The 15072-nt window shown below is 37.4% G+C and overlaps 1 protein-coding gene across 1 annotated transcript in view; it reads right to left on the bottom strand.

Annotated features, from left to right (window-relative positions):
• The window catches only part of ZC3H12B (zinc finger CCCH-type containing 12B), a 440443-nt gene extending 429431 nt beyond the window's left edge, over positions 1-11012 (bottom strand). Inside the window, exon 1 of the mRNA XM_058713919.1 lies at positions 10803-11012. The gene's annotated coding sequence lies outside the window, so the exon portion shown is untranslated. The remainder of the gene's footprint in view (positions 1-10802) is intronic.
• Between the last annotated feature and the right edge of the window lie 4060 nt (positions 11013-15072).

Here is a 15072-nt window from a genome sequence, read left to right as displayed (position 1 = left end):
GATGGAGGGAGGTCAGTGGGGAATGAGGGATGGGTACTAAGGAGGGCACTTGTTATGATGAGCACTGGGTATTATATGTAAGTGATGAATCACTAAATTCTACTCTTGAAATGAATATTACACTATATGCTAACTAACTAGAATTTAAATAAAACTTTGGAAGAAAAAAAATCACTTTCCCCTAAAGTACATTTCAGAGCAAAGAAAATTACAAGGGATGAAGAGGAACATTACACAACATTCATGAAATAACATAATTATAGAGACAGAGAACAGGTTAGAAGTAAGAGGTAAGGGAAGAGGACAAAGGAGGTGAGTGTGGCTTTATAAATAGAATGAGAGAGCCTTGGATGGTACAGTGAAGTATCTTGATGTGGTGGTGATTACATGAAAGTAGATATACACATACATACATAACTATTTTTATAAGTGGGAAATCTAAATAAGATCAATGCCAATTTTCTGGGTTTTGATATTGTACTATAGTTATGTACCATAACATTGAGGGAAGCCAGGTGAAAGTTATACAGGCTCTCTCTGGACATTTATTGCAACTTCCTATGAATCTAAAATTATTTCAAAAATCATACATATATATTTATGTATGTGTATATGTGCCTTCAGAATATAACTACTTTTTACTTCCCTCACTACTACCACCTTAACTCAAGCATTTTCTTACCTGGGTTACTATAACGTTCTCTTACCTGGTCTCCCTGCTTCTTCTCTTTTCCTCTTGAAGTTTATTCTCCACACAACAGCCAGAATATTCTCTACATATAAATCAAATCAAGTTCTTATTCTCCAAACCTCCCAATGCCTTTGCAATACAAAGAATAAAATCCAAAACTCCTATTTTGTCCTAAAAGGCCTACATGATTTGATTTCTGAATACATCTCTGACATTTTCTACCACTGTCTCCCTTGCTCTATAAATTGGCCTCCTTATTGTTTCATAAATAGGCCAAGCAGATTCCCACCTCAAGGCCTTTACATTTGCTATTCTCTCTGCCTCAAATACTCTTCTACTGGATATTCAGATACCCTGTTCCCTTGTTTCATTCCAATCTCTGTTCAATGTCACCTCATCAGAGACACCTTCCTTGACCACTGTTACCTAAAGTAGCACCACTTATAATTCTTTATCCCATTATCTTGGTTTATTAGCCTTTATAGCCCTTATCATTATTTGACATCATATGTTCTTTACTATTTTGTTGTTCATTGCCTGCATTGGTCTCTACAATGCAAACTCCCTGAGTGCAGGAACTTTGTTCTGTTCATCACTCTATCCTCAGTGCCTAAAATAGGGCTCAGCACATAGCAGACATTCAATACATAAAAACTGAATGAATGCACAGGTCAAAAGGAGAAAACAGATTCAGTTTATAATCTGTGTTTCCCAGTAGCCAAAATATCATATTTACATGACTCCTTCTTTAAGCCTAGCAACATTAAGTCATATAGACCAATAATTTGTTCTTCAAAATCACCCTCTGTTTTTATGTTTTTATATTCTTCTAAAAATTTACTTTTGAAAATAATGGCCATTATCCACAGACCTCTGATGTTTACTGCTTCGTTGTAATAACATGGAAAAATGATGTTGCTTTTCCTCTATATTTACTTTGCTTAGGCAAAAATATTCATCAAGATTACTTTATATTTTATGAGATCTCTTTTAAAGTATGTTAACATTTTATTAGATACTCTGCTTACTTGGTTATTAGCAGTTAGGAAGACTAGAAACCACAAGGTTAGGATTCCAGTAACAGTGTTTCATGTGACCCTCAATAATTTTTAAAATATCTCTGGGCCTTAGGTTTATAGTCCTTAATATAAGACTAGATAATATGCTATCTGACCTTCATTCTTGTTTAATGCATGAAGATAAGCAGATAAGCACAGGCAAATGTGCTCTATTTCTGATTATACTTAATGTCAGACAGCATTTGATGTTCTTTTCATCCCACCACCTCCCTTTCTGTAAGAACTGTATGTCCCCTCACTTAGGTTTGGGGCCTAATAACCATATTTATACCACATGATCTTTCGAACCCAGCCACAGATAATCAAATCCTGGGCTGACATCTGGTCCAAACTGGGTCAATCAGAATTGGAAATTGGGGATTCAGAAATGCAGTCTTTGCTGGTTGCCTGAATTTAGAATGTAAAACTTGGGAGCTCTTGGGTAGAAAGAAACAAAGAAAAACAAGAGACCCAAAGGCCCCAGGGATGGGAAAGGAGGAGAGAAAGAAAGAGGAAAGCTCCCTTAGCCATTGACGGCTTCTCATTCCTAGTTATACTTTCTCATGTGCCTGGATTATACTTTCTGCCCTTGGGTTCCTTGAGAATCACTCATATCTTTAATATAAAGTACTCTTTTGTTCTCATTTAGTTTGAATTAGTATTATTTGCAACAAAAAAAACTTAAGTAAGACAGACAAATTGGGTCAGTGGGCAACAACAACAAAAAACTGTACACAAAGTTCGAGACATCTTATGCAAAGCATCCTTGCCTCAGTTTCATTGCATACTTAGATTAATCATTAATTAGAAAATTCATTAAGCAAGATATTTCATTCAATAGCCTTTAGTTAACTGAGTCTCTGGGACTACCTAGATTAGAAAAATTCAAATTCAAATGCAAACATAAAAATTTCCTTCCTAAATCAATTGATTTTAAATATTTTCTAAGTTTCAGCTCCCCCTGTTAGCAAAGACTAAGAATTAGAGTTCACTAATTCCTATTTTGCATTGTACATTTAGCTATGAGAAAAGTGTTACATAAATACTCAGTCTCTTTTCCTCTCATCTATAATAGCAAAGGGGGTGGGAGATGGAGAGTTCTAATTAGTTAAAAATTCCAGGGAGCTAAATTTTTATTCAAGCTGATCTAATAACCTCTGTGTTATTGCTTCCTTTGCTCTTACTCCTAAAATCTATCAGTGGAGAGCAATGAGTTGCACAGTAGAGGCAAATTATCATTACTGTAAAAGGCATGAAACAAAGAACTAGTTTTTCCCCTCCCCAAAGAGCATCAGTAGTAAATAACAAGCCTCTAGCAACCCTATCATTAGGTGTAGTTGTGCTCTGTCTTGGTTAACTTTCACATTTATTTTGGTTTCTTGTTAGAAGAATTTCATCCCATGATATCAGTAATGCTGGTTTTTACAACTTTTTGTATCATCACATAAATGGAACAAAGCTATATCAATATGCATGCATGCATTATATGATTATTAATTCAAAACTAGAGAAAAGGAGGTCCTAAAGTTTTACTACTTTCAGAGCTGTTGGAACACCATTAACATATTAAGACTACTGAGTGTTAACTTTAAATGCACACTTACTTCACTTTCTTACTCTGAAGAAATGATAAGAATTTAAGTGCACAGAATTTATATGCAAATAATATTGCTACTACAGTTTTTAAAACATCTGAGAGCAGTTCATCATAACTATTGTCCCAATTTTGCTTACACTATTAACTGATGTTCAAACTCTTTTCTTGTCAACAGCCCAATGTAATTAATAAACTAATCCTCATATGCTCAACACAGTACTTAGTAGACAGTGTTTTTCTTTTTTTTTCTTTTGGGGGGACAGAGGCAGAGGGAGAGAGGGAGAGAGAGAGAGAGAGAGAGAGAGAGAGAGAGAGAGAGAGAGAGAGAGAGAGAGAGAAGAGAATGAATATTAAGTAGGCTCCATGGTCAACACAGAGCCTGATGTGGGGCTTGATCCCACAACCCTGGGATCACGACCTGAGCTGAAATCAAGAGTAGGCTTCTCAACCAACTGGCAGCCACCCAGGCACCCCAAGAGACATTTTTAAATACATAAAGGTTAGTGGTTCCTACCTTAATTCACTTATTTTAATTCAATAAAAATAACTCAAACTGCTTTTGTTAGCGGCGATTAGGTTCAAACAGGAGGCCTGGAGGCCAGCAAAGAGGAAGCCATGGCCAGCTATCTGGAAAGTCAGAGGACTATTCTGGCAGCACTCCAAAACAAAGCCACAAGAAGCTGTATCAAACCAGACAGGCCCAAGATGGCTGACAAGTAGACCCACTCCTAACCAAATAAGAAAAGCCCTGAAACCCTGCTTCCAAGAAAAATCCCCTCCCCAAGTAATGAATATTCCACTACCTTGTTAACAACTGCAGAAAAGATGGAAACCTAAACCTCAAGTTGCAGTTCTCATCCTCTCTCGAGCTCACCCACTCTCACATATTGAGAGTGCACTTTTCCTTTAATAAACTTTCCCACCTGTGTCCATCATCCACTATGTTGTGTCTGTCCTTGAATTCTTTCTCCTGACAAGACCAAGAGCCTTTGGCACCATCTTTAGAACAGGCTAGATCAAGGCCTCAGGGCCTGGGGTCTCCCCAGTTCACCTGGCAACACTTTCACAGCCAGCAAAGAAGCTCTGACATTTCCTAACCTCTGGTAGGGCTCTGCCTGCTTCTCCCATGGAGAACACCAGCATGGGTTTGACACTCTACAGCAATATACTTTTTAGCATAATTATTATATCCAGGCTGTAACAAATTTTGATTAGTCGAGACTGAATTAAGGAAATTTTGTTGTACTATCATTTGGACCCCACTGATCTAAAATTTGAGATAATTCAAACAGGGGCTGAGATTAAATTGACCTTAGTATTACTTATTAACAAAGAGTTTGCTAAGCAAATTAATAGTGTAAACAAGATAGTAGAGAAAATACGTGCTTCCAGGCACATTTTAATACCTTAGAAATATTTCTTTACATATAATTCATAGATATACTAACTAAAAATCATTCTCATATATTTATTAAAGCAAGATCCTTAAGAGTTATACTTTTTTTATACTTTGTTAACCTAGTTCTGGTTACAACATATACAAGGAAGTCATAAAAACTGCAGTACATAAAAAATATTCTAAAATACAAAACTTCAACCATTTTTTAAGTTTATTTTTATTTACTTTGAGAGAGAGGGTGAGCTGAGGAGGGACAGAGAGGGAGGGAGGGAGAGGGAGGGAGGGAGGGAGGGAGAGAGAGAGAGAGAGAGAGAGAGAGATTATATCCTAAGCAGGCTCCACACTGCCAGAGCGGAGGCAATGTGGGGCTCAAATTCACAAACTGTGAGATCATGACCTAAACCAAAATCTAGAGTCAGACACTTAACCAACTAAGCCACCCAGGTGCCTCAAAACTTCAACAATTTTATACCTATCCTACTGAAGTTATTGCAAATTAAGAAAAAAAATTAAATATGTAAATCTAATATCCATTTTTCTTATACCCCTACTTTTCCTCTTTTTCTACGGAATCACAAGTATCTAAACTAATTTGGCAGCAAAACCAGTACAACCCATGATAATTAAGTCTATTGATAATAAGCAAAAACACCTGGTCAGTAATTATAGCCTTGAAAGTACACAGGAAGAGAAAAGGAATATAAGGACCTGTGTGCACATTTAGAAATTAAACTCAACAAGAACAATTAAATGCCCATCAAAGGTCAAGGAGCAACTAATAAGTAATAAGAATGGCTTATATATGATCTCTGGAATTAAACTTACTACTAATGTCACACCTATCAACTGATTTTCAATTTGAAAGAAAAACAGCAATTATTTTTGAATCTAGTAATTAAAAAAATTGCCTAAGTTAGACAAGTATTTTCAAAGAATTTGCTTTAGTCATCTTCTTGTCACTACTTCCAGTCAAATCACCCAGTTTCAAATGCAGTTTATCTGATATGGATTCAGCTTCTTGACTATAACAGGAAATCTTTCCTAAATAACTTTATATATATATAAATATATATATATGTATATATATATATATATATATATATATATATATTTATATATATATAATTTTAAGACAGCACAAGCACGGGAGGGGCAGAGAGGGGGTGGACAGAGGATCTGAAGCAGGCTCTGTGCTGATAGCGGCAAACCTGATGTGGGGCTTGAACTCACCAACTGCAATATCTTGACCTGAGCTGAAGTTGGATGCTCAACTGACTGAGTCACCCAGGTGCTCCTCTTAAATAACTTTTTTAATAATATAAATGTATTTTGTAAAATTCATTTAGGGGGTCACAGAAGTAGCTCAAAAGTACCAGTGAGAACAAACCAATATCCATATTTGTTAGGAAAAGTGGAAATGAGGTACAGAAAGTGAACATAATGAGCTAACTATATAGTTTAGGGATTTGAAAGGTTATGGAGATACTAACAACTTAATGTACAATAGCTTTAGTGAAGACTGTTTAAAAATATCCATTTTCCTCATTATGAATCATTTCAAAATTCAACTTCAGGTTTCCAGTTAATATATATCGCATTTTAAAAGCTACTACAAAAAGCTTGCATTTCAGTAATGAAATCTCACCATCAAATACCTGAGGTGCATTTGTTATTAGGAAAAAAGGAATGAATCAGACCACAGGGGAACTTTTGGGTGCCAACAGTCCAAAGACAGTTAACAATTTATAATATAAGATGTGATATTAAGAAAGCAACAATTGTGTGTAAGTTCTTGTGAATATTACTTTATAACTTATATATGAATGTTTTGTTTTATTTTGTTTGTAGGTACCATTCTTTAAGAAAGAATTCTACTCTCCACTTTTCTTCCTGCATTGAATTCGCTGTTAGTATTTTTCACTTTGTGGAAAAGATTCCCATAAGCTTCCATGATAAAATCCAGAGATGTGCTCATCTGGGAATTTTTTCAATCCATTGACATAATAACTATCATACTTAAGAATATAATAACACTTTTGGGGTGCCTGGGTGGCTCAGTTGGTTAAGCATCCAACTTCGGCTTAGGTCATGATCTCCAGGTTCGTGAGTTTGAGCCCTGCATCAGGCTCTGTGCTGACAGCTCCAAGCCTGGAGCCTGCTTCAGATTCTGTGTCTCCCCCTCTCTCTCTGCCCCTCCCCCACTCATTCTCTCTCTCTCTCTCTCTCTCTCTCTCTCTCTCTCTCTCTCAAAAATAAATAAACATTAAAAAATATTAAAAAGGGGTGCCTGGGTGGCTCAGTGAGTTAGGCATCCGACTTCGGCTCAGGTCATGTTCTCACCATGCATGGGTTTGAGCCCTGTGTCAGGCTCTGTGCTGACAGCTCAGAGCCTGGAGCCTGCTTCAGATTCTGTGTCTCCCTCACCCTCTGCCCCTCCCTTGCTCGCACTCTCTTTCAAAAATAAATATTGAAAAAATATTTGAAAAAATATGACACTTTTAAAACTACATATTTAAATAAAATTATAACTTATGGATACATCTTTGGTACTCAGTGTAATGCTGCTCTACCTCCAGACTCAAATATGACACATATATTGAGATATTTCTAGTATATAGTAATAGAAACTGACAATTCTTTACCCTATTTCACATGCAGCCACCACTGAGATTTAGCAGTTTACCTAAGATGTTTACCTGCCTTAAATCATCATAGTACATAGAACATGACATACAAACTAATTTTAATTTTCGCAGCAGTTTCCCCAACATTTAAATTCACCAGTTTTCTTTCCAAAAAATTACCCTATTGATACCAACCTAATCAACTAAGGACAGAAATGTGCAACGCTTGCTTAGCAAAGGACACTAATTAGTTAATTTCCAATGATCCAATATTCATTTGGTATGTCTGTGCGGACTATTCTGTTCTTGAATAACTTATTTATTTAGCTAATAGCTGACATTCTAAGCAGAGGATGCTCAAAACAACAATTATATTTGTCAAAACTATTATCTACTGTGAATTAACACTCATTAGTAATAACTATAATCAAAGAAGACTATTGCTAGCAGCAAAGATACTACATGAAAGGTATAAGATGGTGTATAGAAGTCTCAAACATTTTTCAAGTTTTGGAATATTGTTCCCTAGAGTAAATCTGTAAATTAACTCAAAAATTCTTTGACTTTCTGTTGGGGGGCATATCTCTCTTTTGACATAATAATTATAGCACACTTTCTTATTGTTATTTTTTTATATACAAACAGCAACTTACAGTGGTTGACTAAAACCAAGAACTCATGTAACTAATTCTCAACACAGCAGAAAGTTGTTAGAAAACAACTAAAATAAGTTTTATAAAGGTTTGTAATTGCAGTTTAAACACTGAAGCTAGTTGCCAATTATTAACACAATTATTAACACAATGCTACTAGTAGCATTATATTAGAACTTCGACAGATATCAATTTGTAGGATTCTGGCATATCTCCCTTTGTTTTCAGAAAATAATAGAAATAGTAATACTAGTTAGCAGTACTAAAAACTAAGCTATCATATACTTCATGGACCAAAATTAATGTTGCTTATAGAATTTCCCAATTTACCTAATTAAGAAATAGTCTTTGGAAAATACTATTAATCTAAAGTTGTAATAATCATATAAGTCTTATACAAAATACTTAGATTATAACTGCTTTAGGAGATAGTGAAAACATACAGGTGATAATATGTGAACTTAACACTCTAGCTATATCTGCTTAGAAAAAATTTTCACTTGCCTAAAGAAATAGAATGTTTATTTGAAGTCTGACTTCTATAATGCACATTTGACAAATTATTTAATATTAATTTATTGATTTAATATATAATTTATCATTAAACACTATGCCCACTACAAAGGAGTTAATTGCCACTGATAGTGCCCTTTAGGCTTATCCATGAGAGGAATATTTAGGAAGATTAGAAAATCAAGTGCCTCAGTTCATTCTATGCTGACTCTGCCACCTTCCAACAAAATCTATAATTCTATAAAGAATCAAATAATGTTTGACTTTCTCTATAAAGCCTTCTTAGACAAATGCCAGCCTCCAAAGCTCTTATTTTACCCTATAATTATTTTATTTCTTATTCTGTACTACAGTGTGTTCCAACTGTTGACCATGACCACATACATATTTCTTTCTTTCAACAACAGGTAAGCAATTTTTCTCCTGGGGCCTATTACTCTACTATTCTCCATAGTAACTAGTATAGTAATGGACACTCAGTGAAGCTAGGGAAAAAGAAAACGTGTTGAAAATCAATTAATTTAAAAAAAATACCTAATTCTTTCCAGAGTTCACTGGCTAAGTGCTTTGCTGTACTTGTAAAATGAACTATTAATATTATCTTACAATGTGTTTATGACACTCTAGGTAAATGCTCTTGAGTATGTGGCAGCATTATAACCATATTCACTAAAATCAAATTCTAAATTGGATCCAAATTACTGCTTGGTTCTAAAAGTGTGTGAAATGAACAGCAAGTATCCACATAGTACATTTTATTTCATAGTTCAGACTTGACTTGATCAAGAGCTTTTCCAAAATATAACATCTCTAACTTTGGAATCTAGCAACTAGAAGCATGACAATTGGCAATTCACCACCACCACCACCACCACCACCACCAACAACAACAACAACATAAAATACTCCCTGAGCCCCAAGATTACTTTGTAGTGATACTAGAATTATACTGTGCTTTAAACCATATCCAAAGAACCTCAAACAACATGAAAGCTACATTTTACCTAAAACTATCAGTCTTGACTGATTCACTAGCTAAAGTTAATCACAAATGGCATGTATATCCTTTTTAAAATCTTTTAGCCTAAAAGCATTTACCCAAAACTGAATTTTGTTTTTTTAATACTGCACTTCTTTTTCAATTCTTTCTCCTTTTTCTAATAAAAGAAACATGAAATAGCTTAAAAACTGGTAGGGAGGGAAGAGAGCCAAATAAAACAAGGAATCCATCTTTCATTGTGCATCAAAGTACCTTAAAATCAAAATTACTAGTTGATCTAAATTCATTCCACTTTTAGAAAGGGTCAAGTGTGAACTGTGATTTTTTTCAGCCATTTGCTTTTAAAGAAATAACTTCACTACTCAAAGGTAATATTGCTAATTTTAAAAAAGCACCTTACAACTTTAGATCCTCATCTAATCATCCTGTCCAAAACACCACTTCAGGTCCCTCATGGCCATGTTTTTGGGAAGCAAATATTCTCAATTGCAGGAAAGCCCAGGAAGAACAGATAGATCATAACACATCCTTGCTTTTACTAGGGACATTTTAGTTTTCATCACATTTACTAAAAAGGAAGTTATGTCATTCTGAATGAAGAATAGTTATTTCATAAAACCTGTTTCCCTGTTATCAATCAGTCACTGTCTACTTCTCTTCAAATTTGATGCCACTTTGGAAGTCAAGTGGTGTGTGTGTGTTTGCTAGTTTGTTTTATTATTATTATTTAATGTAAGTACTGACTTCTAACTCTTTCTTTATACGTCAGGAGTCAGAAGCCAGGCACAGGGCTTTCAGAAGCTGTCAGCACAGCAGTATCAAGAAAACTAAAAAGGGGCCAGGCCATCTGCCATTCAAGCTTTGAGGCATGGAGAGACAGCAGTCTGAGAAATGCCTCTTAAGAAGCCTCTGGTCTGACTGAGCTTTTGGAGAGCAAGAGCGAGGGAAAAGGGGTGAGAACGGTATTGGGAAAGTCTATCCCGGAATCAGAGACCAAGCTGCGTGATTGTACGTAGAATTATAAGCATTTATAGCACCTAGGAAGCAAAGCTAGGCCTAAGACACTCATTTCTGGATGCCGAGGTTGAGACCAGAGAGTGGTGATTTTTAGAAGGAAAACTACCTCGAAGGAAATAGGGAGCAGAGAGCAGATGTAGGAGAGGCGTTAGAAGCTTCTGCAGGAGAAAGCAGCGCGTTGGTCGTCTCCCAGAGCCCCGGAGGCCAGAAAGGCGTCCCAGCACCTGGCGAGTGCGGTGCCACTACTCACCCCTACTCTCCTATGGTCCCCGTCGTCGCCCTGCTGGACAAAGCCCTTGAAAGGGAGCCCCTCCCCCGCCCGCCGCCAGGGGTGGGCTCAGCGGGCGAGAGGAGATGGCGGCGCAGGTGTCCGTGAGCCGGGGCCAGAGATGCGCCCCAGGAGGAGCTGGGTGCAAAGGAGGCAGCCTGGTGCCTTGCGCTCCCTGGCGCCAACTTCACCACCATCGACGTGGAGGAGCCAGAGGAGGCACTGGGGAAGAGGCCCTCGCCCAGCGGCCAGTACCTTTCTGGGATACTAGGCCAGAGCTCAGGCGGGACCGCCCCCCCCGGCCCCCTCAGAGACCCGACCCCCAGGCCTGATTCCCGTCCCTCAGCCCCCGCGGCCACAGAGCAGCGGCGGCTCCCTCTCGGGGCCGCGGTGGCAGCTGCATCCTTGTGCTCCTCCTCCTCTGGCGCCGCTGCCTACACACACAACCCCAGCGCCGTTAGAGCAACTGCGCCCAGGCTGCCGTCGCCTAGCAACCGCGCGCATGCGCCCCACCCCCGCCGGCGACTGCCGCCACCGCTGGCGCTTCTGTCCTGGCTCAGTCCACGACCTACAAAAAGTACGTAAAATCCCACTTCCTAGAGCGCACTTCCTAGATCCTGGATGGAGCGACGTCAAGGTGAGGTGAGGAGAGGTGCAGATGCTCTGCAAATGGAAGAGGCTAGGAGACTTAGGGTGCGACAATTTCCAGACTCCTCGACAGGAATCTCGGTGGTTGAGAGTGACAGTCAAACGACCTCTTAACTTATTATTTAGTCTTGCCTTCTCGAATCCATTCTTAACAAGAATTCCAGAAGAATTGTCTAAATAACCTCTCCGACCGTGTCACTCATCTGCATAACTCTGGTGGTTAAGGAACAGCCACCTTAATAGGGTCTAACAGTTCTAGAGTACTGCAACAGCATTGTCTTTGGTCTCCTCACCTTTAGACTTGTCTTTCTACAGTCCGTTCACATACTTCCATCATAGTCATCTTTGTAAAACATAAATCTACTCTCACTTCCCTCTGGTTTAGAGAAGGGCTTTGGAGTTAGAGCCAGTTTTGAATTTCTGCCCCAACACTGAGTAACTATGTTTCCTAGAGCCAGGATGCTTAACCTCTCTGAATCTGTTTCCTCATCTGTAAAATGGGGATTGTTATAATACCTACAAAGTAGTTATGAGGATTAAATGAGAGACTGCATGTAAAGCATTTAACATACACAACTTACTCTAGCACCAGAATAAGCAATAAAAATTGGAACTATTTTAAGTTAATCTCATTGCCTATAATAAAGGTTGAAGCATAAACTCCCTAACTTAGTATTCAAGGTCCCCTGAGATCTTGCCTCTATTTTTTTAGCTCTAGTTCTTTTCCACTCCCCTTTGGGCACCTAGCCCCAAATCAGTCCTTGCAGTTTTAGGGATACATCTAGATTTATAAAGTTCTTAGATATATTTTCCCCAGGTTCATCTGGGAAAGAATTCTATGAAATACCTCCAATTAATAAACGTGTAAGTGATCTTTCCCAAAATACACATGCTAATTTTTAAATATTGACACTGAGAATTGACACATAGATAGTGATTGTTTACAAATTTGGGTGGTTTTTCTGGAGGCTTATTTACTCAATTTTTTGAAATTAGGCTTAGAGTTTCTATAATGTATAGTGACAAAAATATGTCACCAATTTTGAACTTAATACAATGCATGAATGTATTTACAAACATCATGGGCCCTGCTGTATGTTTATTTAATAAAAGGTTTAAACATTTTAGGAAGTGTAAAAATAGCTGTACCATGTGTAGGAAGTCTGAGAGGCCCTAGAACTGCTACAGAAACATCAGTGAAAAGCTCAAATGGAATATAAAACTAAAATGAGGGGCGCCTGGTGCTTTGCGGTTAAGCGTCCAGCTTCGGCTCAGGTCATGATCTCAAGGCTTGTGAGTTCAAGCCCTGTTGGGCTCCATGCTGACAGCTCAGAGCCTGGAGTCTGCCTTGGATTCTTTGTCTCCCTCTCTGCCCCTCCCCACTCATGCTCTGTCTCTCTCCCTCTCTCAAAAATAAATAAACATTAAAAAAATTAAAATGAAACTTTGAGAACCAGGCTGCCAGAAAATATTGAAAAAGGAGAAGAACAATTGGAAAGGTGAAAAAGAGTGAATCACTCTAAGACTAATTAAATAGAAGTACCAGATGAAAATAATCAACAAACTGTAATCAACAGGGAAGATCACAACATAGGGGATATGTATTACAACTGTGAATATGGCAGTAAGCTTGGATATACTTCATCCTTTCCTTCCATAAGATACAAATATGCCTTTCAAGTTTAAAGTAAAACAATTTATTGGTGTTCAGCCTTTTCCAAGGACCATCAGCAACTCAAAGGGACAGACTTTTAACACAATTTGCTTAGATCTTCTAAAATCTGTACTTAGTCATATAAAACCTGTATTTTCTTTTTTTTTTACCTGCACAAAAGGGTTTCTTTATTTTTTTTATTTTAATATGAAATTTATTGTCAAATTGGTTTCCATACAACACCCAGTGCTCATCTCAACAGGTGCCGTCCTCGATACCCATCACCCACCCTATGTGGCAGTGAGAAAGAATGAAATATGGCCTTTTGTAGCAACATGGATGGAACTGGAGAGTGTTATGCTAAGTGAAATAAAACCTGTATTTTCTGTTCACTTATTGAACTCATTACATTCTATAGTGAGACAGAGGAATAAATACATAATATTCTACTAGTCACTAATTCTTCCTTTTTTACATATAGAACTGTGTCACTGCTGTACTTAAACTCCTTCAATATTTTTCCTTGGGTTTCAATATAAAATCTGAGCTCCTTTGCACACATCAGTGTATCTGCCTCTACTATGTTAGCAAAATAGAAACACCTATCAACAAAGAGAGACCTATCCACATCAATATGGAAAGAAAAAAACATTTATTATTGAGTAAGCACAGCACAGTGCATGCATATAAGTAGACTTAGAGAGATTATAAAGTCAGGATAAAATTCCACACAATTTATAGAGAAAAGCAAATACAAAGTTCTCTTGAAAATTGTAGTGGCTGTTTAGTTAATTGACTTCCTCTAAAAGAGTAACAAAACATCTATTTCCCCAAAAGACACTTTGAATCTTCCTGGAAGTCAAATGGTTACATCTGGAGATGGGCTCCCACATTATCTCTGTAGATATATCTTTACATTTCAGAGGGGAATATGGCTCATGAACTTAAAAAAATGTCTACGTTCTAAAACTGGAGACTGAGCCTTTCTAGTACCTGGAGAGATTTATCTGCATTCCAAAAATTAGAGAAAGGATACACACCCACTGTGCCCCCACCAAAGAGATGAATTAAGTGGAATGGAAGAAATAGTTTTTCTGTTTACTCACCTTTATTTACCTTTATAATTCAGTGAGTTGTTCAAAAACAGAACTCTTTGCTCACACAGTAGATGGCTTCTAGTAAATCATGAGGAAGTCTTTCTTTAAAAAAGTCATAGAAGAGGTGGCATTGCTCCGGCTGTTGACAGATGAATAGGAATTTTCCAGAATGAAACAGAATATTTCAAGTGAATAAAAAAGTCTGTTCAAAGGCCCAGAAAATTTTAAAGCCCATGGTATGTTCAGTGAAAGTAGAAAAGTTGGATTTACCCATACTATATCTGTATTTAGGGGCTGAGCAGCCTAAGGGTGCAATGGAGTATAGAGACACAGACTGGTGAAAGATTGAGAAATGCCTTTGATACCATGCCAGAGTTTGGAAAAGGTCTATATCTAATAACTAAAATAGGATAACATACTAATACTTGTTTGGGGGTCTGGCACAAATATTAAACAGTGTCCCAACCCCAAAGAGCTTACAATTTATTGGATGTAAAAGTCAAGATAATAATTAACATAAATGAAATACCAAAAGTTGACAGGTATATTTGAAGTGTATTTGAGGGGACAGATATAGTATTGTGGATAGACTTTGGATAAAGTTTCTGAGAAAGCTCCTTGGATGATTTCATCTTGACTTATAATGTAAAGGGTGTCCATAATTGGAGTAGCTCCTGGAATTTCAAATGATTGAACCCTGTGTGTCTATATGCTGTAGTTCTCACCCTCTTTGTTCCCTGTTTCCATTCTGGCTCTGCTAAAGAAAATCACTCTGACCTTTTAATGCAAATTGACCTTACCACAGATTTAATTTCTCATCTTACCACTTGGCACAATTTGGCAATCTTTTAAC

Source organism: Neofelis nebulosa, chromosome X, assembly GCF_028018385.1.
Source record: "Neofelis nebulosa isolate mNeoNeb1 chromosome X, mNeoNeb1.pri, whole genome shotgun sequence".
Taxonomy (NCBI): domain Eukaryota; kingdom Metazoa; phylum Chordata; class Mammalia; order Carnivora; family Felidae; genus Neofelis; species Neofelis nebulosa.
Note: the sequence above shows the minus strand (reverse complement) of the source record. Positions and strands in the feature narration are given on the sequence as shown.